The sequence below is a fragment of the Rhineura floridana genome, chromosome 3, assembly GCF_030035675.1.
Source record: "Rhineura floridana isolate rRhiFlo1 chromosome 3, rRhiFlo1.hap2, whole genome shotgun sequence".
Taxonomy (NCBI): domain Eukaryota; kingdom Metazoa; phylum Chordata; class Lepidosauria; order Squamata; family Rhineuridae; genus Rhineura; species Rhineura floridana.
The window spans coordinates 228671563-228683808 of NC_084482.1; positions in this window are offsets into that span (position 1 = coordinate 228671563).

Sequence of the window (12246 nt, forward strand, 5' to 3'; positions counted from 1 at the left end):
GCTTGTGCGAGAATAAGCCCGGGAAAATTGAACCAATCATCGCAATGGTGGGGTGTTGGGGGGGTCTGCAACTACTGCGTAGATGCATTTTATTTTTTGCCAGCCTGCAAACTGGGCGGCTGCTCTGCGTGAGATCTGCAATGCACAGCAAGCGAGAAAGGGGGATTGGTCGGTTTCAGCCTGCCTCTGGAAAGCTTTGTCAATTTCATTCTACTTGCTGGGGGTTTTGCTTCAAATCAGAAAAGCATACATTTGTTTACGTGTAATATCGCAAATACAAACTTAGAAAGGGGCTTCTGGTCAGATTCAAGCCTGCTCCAGAAAGCTTTGTCAATTTCATTCTCATGGGAAGGAAAGGGAGAAGGAGGGGGGGGTTACAGTTTCTTGCTTTTTTGGAGAAATAAGTGCAATTGCCAGCGTGTGTATCTTCTTAAATATCAATAAAGGCAGAAAATCATACATTCATTTAAGCGTAATATCACAAATACAAACAAGGCAGGCGTGAAACCAACCAGCAGCCTTTCCTTCCCAGGTGAGAACTCCTTTACAGCCATACTGTGTTTCGTTGCAAAGGGAACGAGAGGAGCATACGTACTTTTTTTTGCTCACCAATTGGTTGATAGGGGGAGGTTTTAGAGGTGGTGCTTGCAGCTTGGAACTCCTGCATGTGCAGGTGTAAAAAAGCGTTTTTTTTTTAAATAGGAAAGAGCGAACTAAAAGGCAAAGTGAGGACTGTCAGATGACAAACCGAATATGGAAACCATGGATTATCCCGCTCCGTTTGGATAAGCCCTTACTCCGCTCAGCTCCGGGAGAACCCCTGCCCAAGCCCCGCCCCTTCCGCAGACGTCCAATGGGGCTCCGATCTGAAGCAACGTCATCGGTCGCCAAGCAGGGGAGTCCCGAGAATGTCCTGTTCAGGCACTTGTAAAGTGAAGGGGCAATATTGAGATTTATTTAAGATCTTTCTGCTCTTCCGAGATTTGCGAGGAGGGGTTGTGTGCTTGGCTTATTCTGACGTGTTCCTTAGTTTTATTTTTCTGCGTGTGAATAAATGCTTCACTGCGAGTCATCCTGACAACCTGACGGAAGGGAGGGCTGGGAATCCTAATCACTTTCTGTGACCCCGGTGAGGCGGAGGATGGCTCCCCTCCCCTGCATTTGCCAACCACCCCCGGGACAGATTCCCTCCCTGCCTCCCTCAGTCCCTCCTGGGCAGAACATGCACCAGGCAGAGATGTTAGTTCTCCACCGCCCCAGGAGCATCTTTGCTCAGGCTGGCAAAAACGCGAGCCACTTGGGAGGATGGGAGGGCTTTGCTCTGCCCTCTTTTTAAGACGCCAATGGGGTACTCTAGAAGGGCTTGCGGAGGAGGGGCAGCGTGGTTATTTTTCTGTTTCTTTTCGCGAATGTTTCTGTTTGACAGATGAAAAACTGGAAATGGACTGCCTTCAAGTGATCCCGACTTCTGGGGATCCCATGAATAGGGTTTTCATGGCAAGCGGTGTTCAGAGGGGATTTACCATTGCCTTCCTCTGAGGCTGAGAGGCAGTGACTGGCCCAAGGTCGCCCAGTGAGCTTCATGGCTGTGTCGGGATTCGAACCCTGGTCTCCCAGGTCCTAGTCCAACACTCTAACCAGCACACCACACTGGCCCTCTCACCTCTCTTTAAACAGAATATATTTTCCATTTGGATGAGGGGGGAATTATCCTGCCATTTCTCCCCCACACCCCATGTATAAAACTTTATCGTTTAAAGCAGTGGTTCTCAAACTTTCTTTTTTTGCGGTGCACTGTAAAACATAAAAACAAATTCTGGCGCACTTTGTGTACAAAATTACATACTTTCACAATATTTGCGGCACACCTAGTCACCTCTTGCGGCACACCAGTGTGCCGCGGTGCACCGTTTGAGAATCACTGGTTTAAAGCCAGAGGCTACTAAAGTATAAATACAGGAAACAATCAATTTATTTAACTTAGCCGGCAAACGGTGTGGTGCCCATGTGGTGTAGTGTTTAGAGCGTTGGACTACGACCTGGGAGACCAGGGTTTGTGTTGGAAGTGGGGCAAGAGCATCTCCTGTTTTCTTCTTTTGTTTAAGCTCCAGAAGGGAGATAGAGCGAGGGTCCTTCAGATGGAGAGGCTTGTTTACCTTTACCTGGGATGCTCTGACTGACTTCCTTCCCTTGTTAGACTGATACGTCTGAAGGGAAGCTGACCTGCCCCTCCTCCTTCTGCCCTTTCCTCTCTTCTCTTTCCCAACTGATACCTGAAAGACCGTCTTACCCCTGATATACCCAGCCGATCACTGCGCTCTGCAGGTGGGGGCCTCCTGCAGATACCATCTTATCAGGAGGTCCATTCTGCACAAGATAGGAAACGGACCTTTAGTGTGGCAGCACCTACCCTGTGGAATTCCCTCCCCTTGAATATTAGACAGGCGCCATCTCTGTTATCTTTTCGGCGCCTTTTGAAGACCTTCTTTCAACAAGCCTTTTAAGTTGAGACCTTATCCCAGTCTGCGTCTGTGTTGGAACTGCTTTTTTATATATTTTTAAACCTTTTTTTTGGTAATGTTTTAAACCTTTTTATAAAAAACATTTTTTTAAAAAAGCTTTCAAAACTTTTTTAAAGATGTTTTGTTTAAATTTTAAATTATTTTAAATTCTGTTTTTACGATGTTTTCAAGTGTTTTTAGTGCTTTTGTTTGTCCTCATGGGCTCTGGCTGGGAGGAAGGGCAGGATATAAATCAAATAAATAAACAAAAGCCTGGGTAGAAAGGTTTTTGCCTGCTGCCCAAAAATAGATCATGATGGTGCCAGGTGTACCTTCCTTGGGAGAGCATTCCACGAGCAGGGAGCCACCACTGGAAACTCCATGGGGCAGTGGAGGCTGACCTACAGCAATAAGATTAAAACCAATCACAAAGAACAAACCCATTAAAACAACAAACACAACGCAATCCAAAAACAGATCAATACAAGTCAAGGCTGGTCTTCCCAGACCTGGTCCATTAAAAGAGACCACCCAGACCTGAAGCCCTTCAAATCAAGGGCCAAAAGCCAAGGTGAAAAGGAGATTTTTGCCTGGTGCCCAAAAATAGGTCATGATGGCGCCTGGTGTAGCTTCCCGGGGAGAGCATTCCACAAGCAGGGAGCTACCACTGGAAAGGCCCGTTCTGATCTCACTACCCTCCGCACCAGGGCTGTGGAGTAGATATGCCAAACCTTCGACTCTGACTCCTCTATTTTTCTACTGTCTGACTCCGACTCAACCCAAAATTGCTCCCAACTCCTGGAAAGCACTGTAAATGTCTTTTTAAATTGGAAGCTCTCGTAGGAGCATTTTTATCGCTGCCTAAATATGCGCTGATCTTGGCATCACAGCATCTCTCTTCATCTGGGTCCTGTGTCATACACTGACACACAAAATGTTTTCCATCTTGAGTTCTGGTGAAATGCTCAACTACAGCTGACATCATGGGAAGCTCCTATGACATTTTGAATTGATATTTTAAAAAATTTGTCAATCAAAATTTATTTTGAAGCCGGATTTGGAGTCGGTACATTTCTACTGACTCCAACTCCACCCAAAATTGCTTCCGACTCCCTGAGGCGCCCCTAGGCACCAGGAAGCGGGGAAGTTGCCCCAGGCCCTGTGCTTTGCGCCCCCCGCGTAGGGTTGCCAGGTCGGAGCCATCCAAGAACCTGAGAAAATGGGGGTGGGCCCTAGTGATGTCACGGGGCGGGCCCTAGTGATGTCACGGGGCAGGCCCTAGTGATGTCACATGGCGAGCCCTAGTGACATCATGGGGCAGGCCCTAGTGATGTCACATGGCAGGCCCTAGTGACATCATTAAGCATGATACATTGTATCAACCGCAGTTGCTTGGAGCATGCCATTCAAAACAAATTCTCTGGAGATTAAAATAGAAATCTTACCTAAAATAGGGTGTTTCTAGGTCCATCTGAAGTGACAAGGTCATTCTTTCTCACAAGCTTAGGGTGATGCAAAATGGAAATGGACTGCCTTCAAGTTGGTCCCAGATACGGTCTTCATGGTAAGCAGTATTCAGACAGAGGTGGTTTACTACTGCCTTCCTCTGAGTCTGAGAGGCAGTGACTGGCCCAAGGTCACCCAGTGAGCTTCATGGCTGTGTGGGGATTCGAACCCTGGTCTCCCAGGTCACAGTTCAACACCTTTAGGGAACATTTAATCTAGCTTCCTTGCTTCTGGCAAGAAGGGTTTACGTGCCCTCAGGCCAGGCCATTATAGAAAGAAAGGAGCTTAGTGTAGCAGAGATGTTAGATGGGAGCACAGATGGATGCTCCTGAAGGCAGCAATTATAAACATCCTTATTAAGGAACTAAGCCCCATAGAACTCAACAGGACTTACTTCTGAGTAGATATAGTTTGGATTGTGCTGTTAGTAATGCTTGACTAGGGATCCTCTGCAAAGACATCCATATCCAAGCAGGGTTGACAACCCCCTGCATGGAATGCCCTGGCCTTATCTTTTAATGTGGCTGCTCCAAACTTCTTTACAGATTTGACCCTTCACTTCAGAAAGAGGTCTGAGAAATGTGTAAGAGAAAGAAGATTGTCTACCCTTTCTGTCTACTCTGTGGGGTGCTATAAACTCACTTGGACAGCCAATCCAATTCCAGTGAGTAATAATTGACAGAGAGAAAACACGCATGGTTTGGTCTACCTTCACAGGCAGCAGCTTGGGAACAACAACTGCAGCCACACTTTCAAATATGTGAATTCTCTTTTACCATTAGTGGGCAAAAAACAAACCATCATGCAACCAACAAGGCACATCATCAATGGGTTTTAGGGGTTTAGTTGACCACATGGAACCACTGTTGTTGCTTCTATGGATGTAAGGGAGGAGGGTGAAAGGTACATAAAATGCAAACAGAAAATGAAAAAAGACAGTGATGCTTCCCTAAATGCAATACCATACCAACCACAGCAACACATACCAAAGGGTCAGCGTAACCCTTCAACTTCTGGGTAGAACTCTTACTAGGACATTAGGGACATTTCTTGGGAGGTGCAGTTCTGATGCCTTCTAGTTTACTTGCTTCTGGCAAGAAGGGTTTACATGCCCTCAGACTTGGCCATTATTGGAAGAAAGGAGTTTAGTGTTGCAGAGATGTTAGATGGGAGCACAGATAGATGCCCCTGAAGGCAGCAACTGTAAACATGCTTATTAAGGAACTAAGCCCCATAGAACTCAATAGGACTTATTTCTGAGTAGATACGGTTGCAGCCATGTTAAGGACAAGGGAGGACATTCTAGGCAAAACAGACAAATAATTGGGTGTCCGAACAAATTAAACCAGAACTATCACTAGAAGCTAAAATGATGAAACTGAGGTTATCATACTTTGGACACATCATGAGAAGACATGATTCACTAGAAAAGACAATAATGCTGGGAAAAACAGAAGGGAGTACAAAAAGAGGAAGGCCAAACAAGAGATGGATTGATTCCATAAAGGAAGCCACAGACCTGAACTTACAAGATCTGAAATAGGACTTACTTCTGAGTAGATACAGTTGCAGCCATGTTAAGGACAAGGGAGGGCATTCTAGGCAAGCAGTTGGCAATCACAATTATACAATTATACAATTACCTCTAGTATTAAGGTAAAGGTAAAAATGGGACAGAAATAAAACCAATAGCACCAGGTTACAAACAATTTTTTTATTAACAAACACTATCTTTAAGAGAACAAAGGCAGGTTACATCACCAATCAATCTGCTAATCATAATCCAATTGCTAGTCCCAACTAGAGTAGAGACCCACTGAAGCAATGAAATTGCAGCTGGTTTTAGACATTTATCTCTCTTACAAAAGAGAAGTGGATGACATCCAAGGGATGTTTTCAACCATTATAAACATTATAAACAGTATTACTCTTTATAAAAGAAAAACAGAAAGAATGGACAAGGTGCTTTCACTGTAGGGCAGGCTCCATTGTGTGTGTGCATGATGTTTTATTTATATGTACAGTCAGAGAATGAATTTGCTATTAGTATATAGGATTTTGAACAAGGCTCTGGAGCCAGGTTTTTAAGGACACAATCCTGTTCTCGGTATCCTCCAACTGTGCAGCTTTAGGAAGTAGCAGAAGCCTTACTATGCAGGCAGATCTTGAGATATGCTGCCGGAATAGCGCATACCAGCAGAATTCCCCCGATATACTTGTGGAAAACATTGCTGACAGAGCCATTCAACTGGTGAAGATATGCTCACAGAGCTTCTGACAAAGGGGGAAGATATGGGCAGCACAGAAAAGCAGCCCACTTAAACCAGATCCTATACCAGTGAATCTTCATCCATGTCAACAGCAGAACTTTTCCCCATAAGGAACTTCCCTTTCATTGATTTCAGCAGGAGGAGGAAAATTAAATATAACTGCCCCCATTATCTGCCATCCTGCATATGTTGCCAAGACTGAGGAGAAGGCATGGTGTAACTGGGAATATTAGAGAAATTTGCATTTGTGCATTAATTTGGGATCTTCATTTTAGTTTGATTTATTTTATTTAAAAGTGTTGCTAAACTGCTTAATATTTAAAATTCTAGAGTATACAAAAATACAACATAAAAACAATAAAACTCTATTATAAAAAAGCTCCCAGTTGCAAAATAGTTTTGTACTAAAAAAATTAAAACATGAGGTTTGCGAGGAATTGATCTGAACTTTGGAACTGATGTAAAAAAAACTAAAAAGAGAATTTCTTGACAGCAGGCTGTGTGGGCCCCATCTCGGCAGCGGTTGCTAGGAGACGGGGCCTACACGATGGGCCCCCCCAGCGGCACCCACAGCAGGAGGGGTGAAGCCGGCGGCCGTCCTTTTTGGAGCAGGGGAACCAGCTCCGGGGCTAAGGAGCCGGCCCGGCCTGCCCTCCACGGCTCCTGCTGAGGCTGACAGCAGGCCGCGTGGGTCCCGTCTTGAGACGCTGGGCATGGTAGTGGCTGTGATGCCCCCCCAACCAGAGACTGCAGCAGCCTGAGCCCCAGGGGAACTGGCTCTGGACTGGGCCGGGGCTAAGAGGGACTGAGGAAGCCAGGCTGGCCCAGCCTAGCCTCCGCTGCCACCGCTCGCCTCCACCCACCCATGGGCCATCAGATCACCCTCACATGCCTCACCTCAGCCTGTATGTTCTGTGGGTGGTGGTGGGAGCGGGCAGGGGCTGCTGCTGGAGAGGTCCCTCACTGTGGCGGCTGCTCAAGTCCTGCCTGCCTGAATGATAAAGAGCGGAAGTCGGCCAGCCACAGCCCAACGTATGTGTGGTCAATCACGCATGCGTGGCTGAGGGGGCCAATAAAAAGCTGGAGATCCACCTCTTTAAATGAAGTATAGCCGGAGGCCGGAGACGGCCCCCTTTTGCCGGAGTCTCCGGCAGAAAACCGGAGACCTGGCAACCCTACCCCCGTGCATGCTGCGCTTGGCGATCTGCGCCCCCACTCCCCACCTCAAAGAAACAAACAAACAGAAAGGCAAGCATGGTGGAGCTGCCTGAAGAAAACTACACCTCCCACCAGCTCCCAAGGAGGCCCTCTCTCTGGCGTCATGCAGCATCCCCTCTTCTGCAGTCACTACACGGGGATATCTCCTGCTCTCTCTCCGCTGGTGACACGCAGCATCCCCGCAGCCAGTGGGCATGGAGGGGCCCCCCTGCAGCAGAGCGCAGCAGAAAGACGCCGTCGGATCCTTCCTGCAGGAAGGGCGGGCAGGCAGGCAGGCATGGCCTAAACAGCAGGGGGAACCCATTTGAGAATGACACAGGGAATCCCTTCCAGGTGCATCCTTCCCACGCCGTGTGATGCTTGTTCCGGGGTAAAATAGGCGCTTACCGCGGTGTTTCATGCATACCGAGGTAACATGGGTCGTTCTTAGTTTGGACATTAAAGTCTGCTTCCTGCAACCCGTCTCCTGCCCATCTTTTTACAATGCCTGTGCCTGCCCTCGCTTCTTGGTTCACCTCCGTTTTAAGCAGAGAGGTTCAGCCTCACCTTCCCCGGTAAGTCAGGGGTGGAGTGCAGTAACTCGGGATCCTGCTCCTTCCTGCCTTTGGCTTGTAAACTGTTGGTTGTCCTTTCCCCTGTTGCTGGGATTGCTGGGTGCTGTTTGCTCTCCACCCACTTTTAAGAAATCAATCAGGGCCTTAAGGGGGAAGCTCAGTGGTAGAGCAATCTGCCTTGCATGCTGAAGGTTCCAGGTTCAGTTCCCGGCATCACCAGGCTTGGCAGGAGGAGACTGCCTGTCTGAAACACTGGAGAGCTGCTGCCAGCCAGTGCAGACAATACTGAGCTAGATGGGCCAATATTCTGGCCTAGCTATAAGGCAGCTTTCTGTGTTCCTCTTTAAGTCAGCCCTTCAATCCAGAACATTGAGGACTGGAATCTTGCTTTGTAGCTCAGTTGGGTGGAGCATCTGCCTCACATGCAGAAGGTCCCAGGTTCAGGCCCCAACATCTCCAGAACTGACACAGGAGCAGCAAGTCTTTGCCAGACTGCCACTTATTAGAAGCAACACCTTTACCTAGAAAAAGCTGTAGAGACGGGAGGTGCATCTATGGACACCATGTCATTTCTCTCCCTGTGCTAGATTTGAGAGAGACTTTATTCTGATAATCTTTTGCAAACTGCTCTGAGAGCCTTTGGGGCTATAAAGCAGGACAGAAGAATTATACCTAAGTGCCCTTGAGAAGTGAAAAGGGGCAGGCAGCGATACCACATCGGGCAGCCTACAAGCCAGGCAAAGGACTTCCCTCCCCTTCTAATCTTTTCCACAGCATCTGGGTCTGACAACATAGGTTGAAGGAACGGGAAAGGGGGAAAAATCTTCTAAATAAATCATATTCACATGTCCTTTTCTCACCTAATTTAATTTAATTTAATTAAGTTGTCCGTCCTGGCCACACATGCCCAAATCCTATTTCCTCCCAAAGTGCTGCACCCTCATCCCCCTTCCTATATTTTATTGTAAGTAAGCCAAAGCAACTGTCAATGAAATAATCGCATATTCTTCCCATGCCTCCATCCTCCCTCTCTCCGATGTCCCCCTGGGTCTGTCTTAGATTGTCAGTCTGCCCCTTGAGGTTTGGACCTGTTATCTCTGTTCTTTGTACATGCGTATATATTTCATTGACTCCACTTCTGTCCACGTGGTGAGGAGTGGTACTTCCGTTGCCCACCCATGAGAGCCCCCGATCTCTTCTGTGTGGAAAATACAGGCATGGAGTACTTCTACATGTCCACCACAAGCAAGACTGTTTTGCTTTGGGGAAGGTGAACAGAGCTTTTGGACCTTTAACAGCTGCAGTGACAGGCAGCCATTCAATGGGTGAAGATTTTGTGCAATTTCTATGCTGGGTGCAAGCTTGACCTGTTGAATAGATATAAATATATATATAGAGAGAGAAAGAATGGGGGGCAACTATGCTTTTGCCCTGGGCCCCACACATGCTAAGGGCAGGCCTGCCGACTCCGACTCCACAACTCGGACTCCACATCCCCGCTCCACACTTCCCTCAGAAGTGGCACATGGAGAAGGGCCTCCGATGAAGAACAGAGTCCAGGTTGGTTCATGTGGGGCGGGGCAGTCCTGGAGGTATTGGGGTCCTGTACCAAACAAGGCTTAATAGGTCAAAACCAGCTCTTTAAACTGAGCCTGGAAACTAATTCGTAGCCAGTGCGAAGGTCCTGGTCCTCTCTTTGTGGGGCTGCACCTTACGTTGGGTCCAGCAGCCGTGGCTTGTGCAAAAGGCCACACTTTGCCTGCTGGCTGGAGCCACCAGCTGCAGACATGTCACACCACAACTCCGAGATCCACACCCACAGGCTGCGAATTGGCTACCAGCCTCGAGGGCCAAGTTCTCTTGCTGGCCCAGAAAGTCCTCAACAAGTTGGGACGTGGTTGCACGAAGGGGTCCTTTTGCCAATAGAAGCAGATCTCCCAATGGGGACAAATGGGGGCAGGGCCTTTTCTGTTGTGGCACCCACTTGGTGGAAACATCCAACCACACAATCAAAGTAAGGCTGAGTTTTTAATGCCTCCTGGAAAGGTGTTTGTTCACTCTCAGGCCTTTGCTGGGCACTGATGCATTGTGCAGCCCATGGAGAGACTGTCCAACTGCTATGATCCGTGCTGTATTTATTGACTTTTAATGGCCTGTTGCGCTGCCTTGGCATTTTGAATGAAGGGTGGCATAAGTTTGACATAAGTAACCAATCAAAGCTGGGAATACACTATAGGTATGACAGAAAGTAACATTTATACAGATAGAGAAGTTGTATCGAAATGGGCAGATTTAGTCCACCCCCCCGCTTTCTTCCCCAGTACTGATAAAAGTGGCACTCCTTTGAGCCCTAACTTTTAGGGAAGAAAACAGTTTAAAGACTGAGGGAGGTTCAAAATATTTTTATTGGTACAACTCAGAAGAAATCATGTCAAGGCTGTGAAATCTGCTGCTAGATTGAAGTGGGTCAGGGGCAGAGGGTGGTTAGTGGCTGCCATAAAATAGCTGGATATTTACAGAGCAATTAACAAATTACCAGCTGTCAGCAGAGGGGGGGAGGTCTGTCTCTGGAAATTGGGCTCATCCTCAGGGTCTGGGTGAGGAATGCAGAGTCCTTCCCCCACAATCATCTAGAAAGTGGGAGCTTCAGACTTGCAGCATTTGTCCAGGAGTGGGTGGCCAGACATTGACTCCGGATCCGAAGGGGAGGGAGGCGGCCAGGCAGAAAGAGGGCTGACCCACAAGTGTCCCCTGGCCCTCCTCAGATGCTGCCGATCAGTGCAGACATTATAGTAAAGGCAACATCGAACTACGCTGATCGTGAGGCAATTTCCTTGTAACCTGGAGAGCTGGTGGCAGCCGTATCAGTCTGCAAGAGCAGCCAAGACTTTTGCAGCCCTTGAAAGTGAACTTTTTGCAACTCAAGGGCCGCTTCCCTTCTGGGTAACCTTCCAGGCAAAAGTGGGTGGAGCAGAGAATGCAAATTTAACCTTTGAATAGGAGGCTGGTTTCTGCACTCCCTCAGACATGCCCCTCCCCCTCCCCCCTCCAAAGAAAGAATAGCCATTATCAGGGGGGCGCTCCAGCCAGCAGAAGTTCTCAGGGAGGGGGCAAAGCGAGGCTAGTGAGGGGTGTGGCCTGGGGAGGGGGATGGTGGCTAAAGGAGAGCTTCAAGGGCCAGACAGAGAGGTCTGGAGGGCCGCATTTGACCTCCCCCCCAGGCCTGAAATTCCCCATCCCTGCTTTAAAGACTAAAAGTCTTTATGGGATCGAGTAGATCCTTTGTTGTTTTAAGGGACAGTTCAGGCTCCACCCCCAGCAGGGAGTGCACAAGACTCTAGATCTAGAAGATGTTAGGTCCAAACCCAACACGCGAGTTGCCTCTTTCGACCCCAACTCACATACACCCGGGAAGGTGCGGAGCTGAGTTCAAATGAACCCACTATCAGAGATCAAATAAACACAAGACAATTCCTTTGCATAGGGGACCCAATACTCACAAGCCAAGGCAGGTCAGCATGGGAACCTTGTTTATTGATAGCTTAGGGTATATATAGCCTCTCCCCGAAGTTTACAATATCGGGGTAACGTCATAAATACAAAAGAAGCAATTGCTAGTTATTTCAACCTTAAGATATGTAGAAGGAGGTAAAGGGGTACCGAGGAAGGGCACAAGTAGAAACATTGAGACTATTTTTTAGACTCTATGTCTGCATATTTCACATGTCCTTGAGATAAGCACTCTGCATGAACAGACAAAGGGAACAGCTAGAAGAGGAGGCCCAGCTGCAACCGGGCGCCCCTCAAGTGGAGACAGACATGAAATTACTAAGCTTGCATATTAAAGGGTGTTACAAGTCAAGGTCTGTGGGGCATCGGAATAACTTTTAACATTTCTATGCAAGGCACATTTGTAACAATAAGCAAGGTTATAGGCATAGATGTAAAACAAGAAACACATAATAGTAAGGCTTTCCAGCTTAAACCGGCTTTTATTACTCGAGCCACTGGAATGTAGGTAAGGGTCAGGTCACCAGGAAATAAACCGACATTTTATATCAAAAGTCATTCAAAGGCCACTTTGGTTCAGTTTCCCATGATGCCCAAGCCATTTCAAGTAAAGCAAGTGAATTATAGTTCTGCGGGTAACTGGGTCACAAATCCTGACCCAACAGTCCCCCCTTTCAGCCCTGAGAG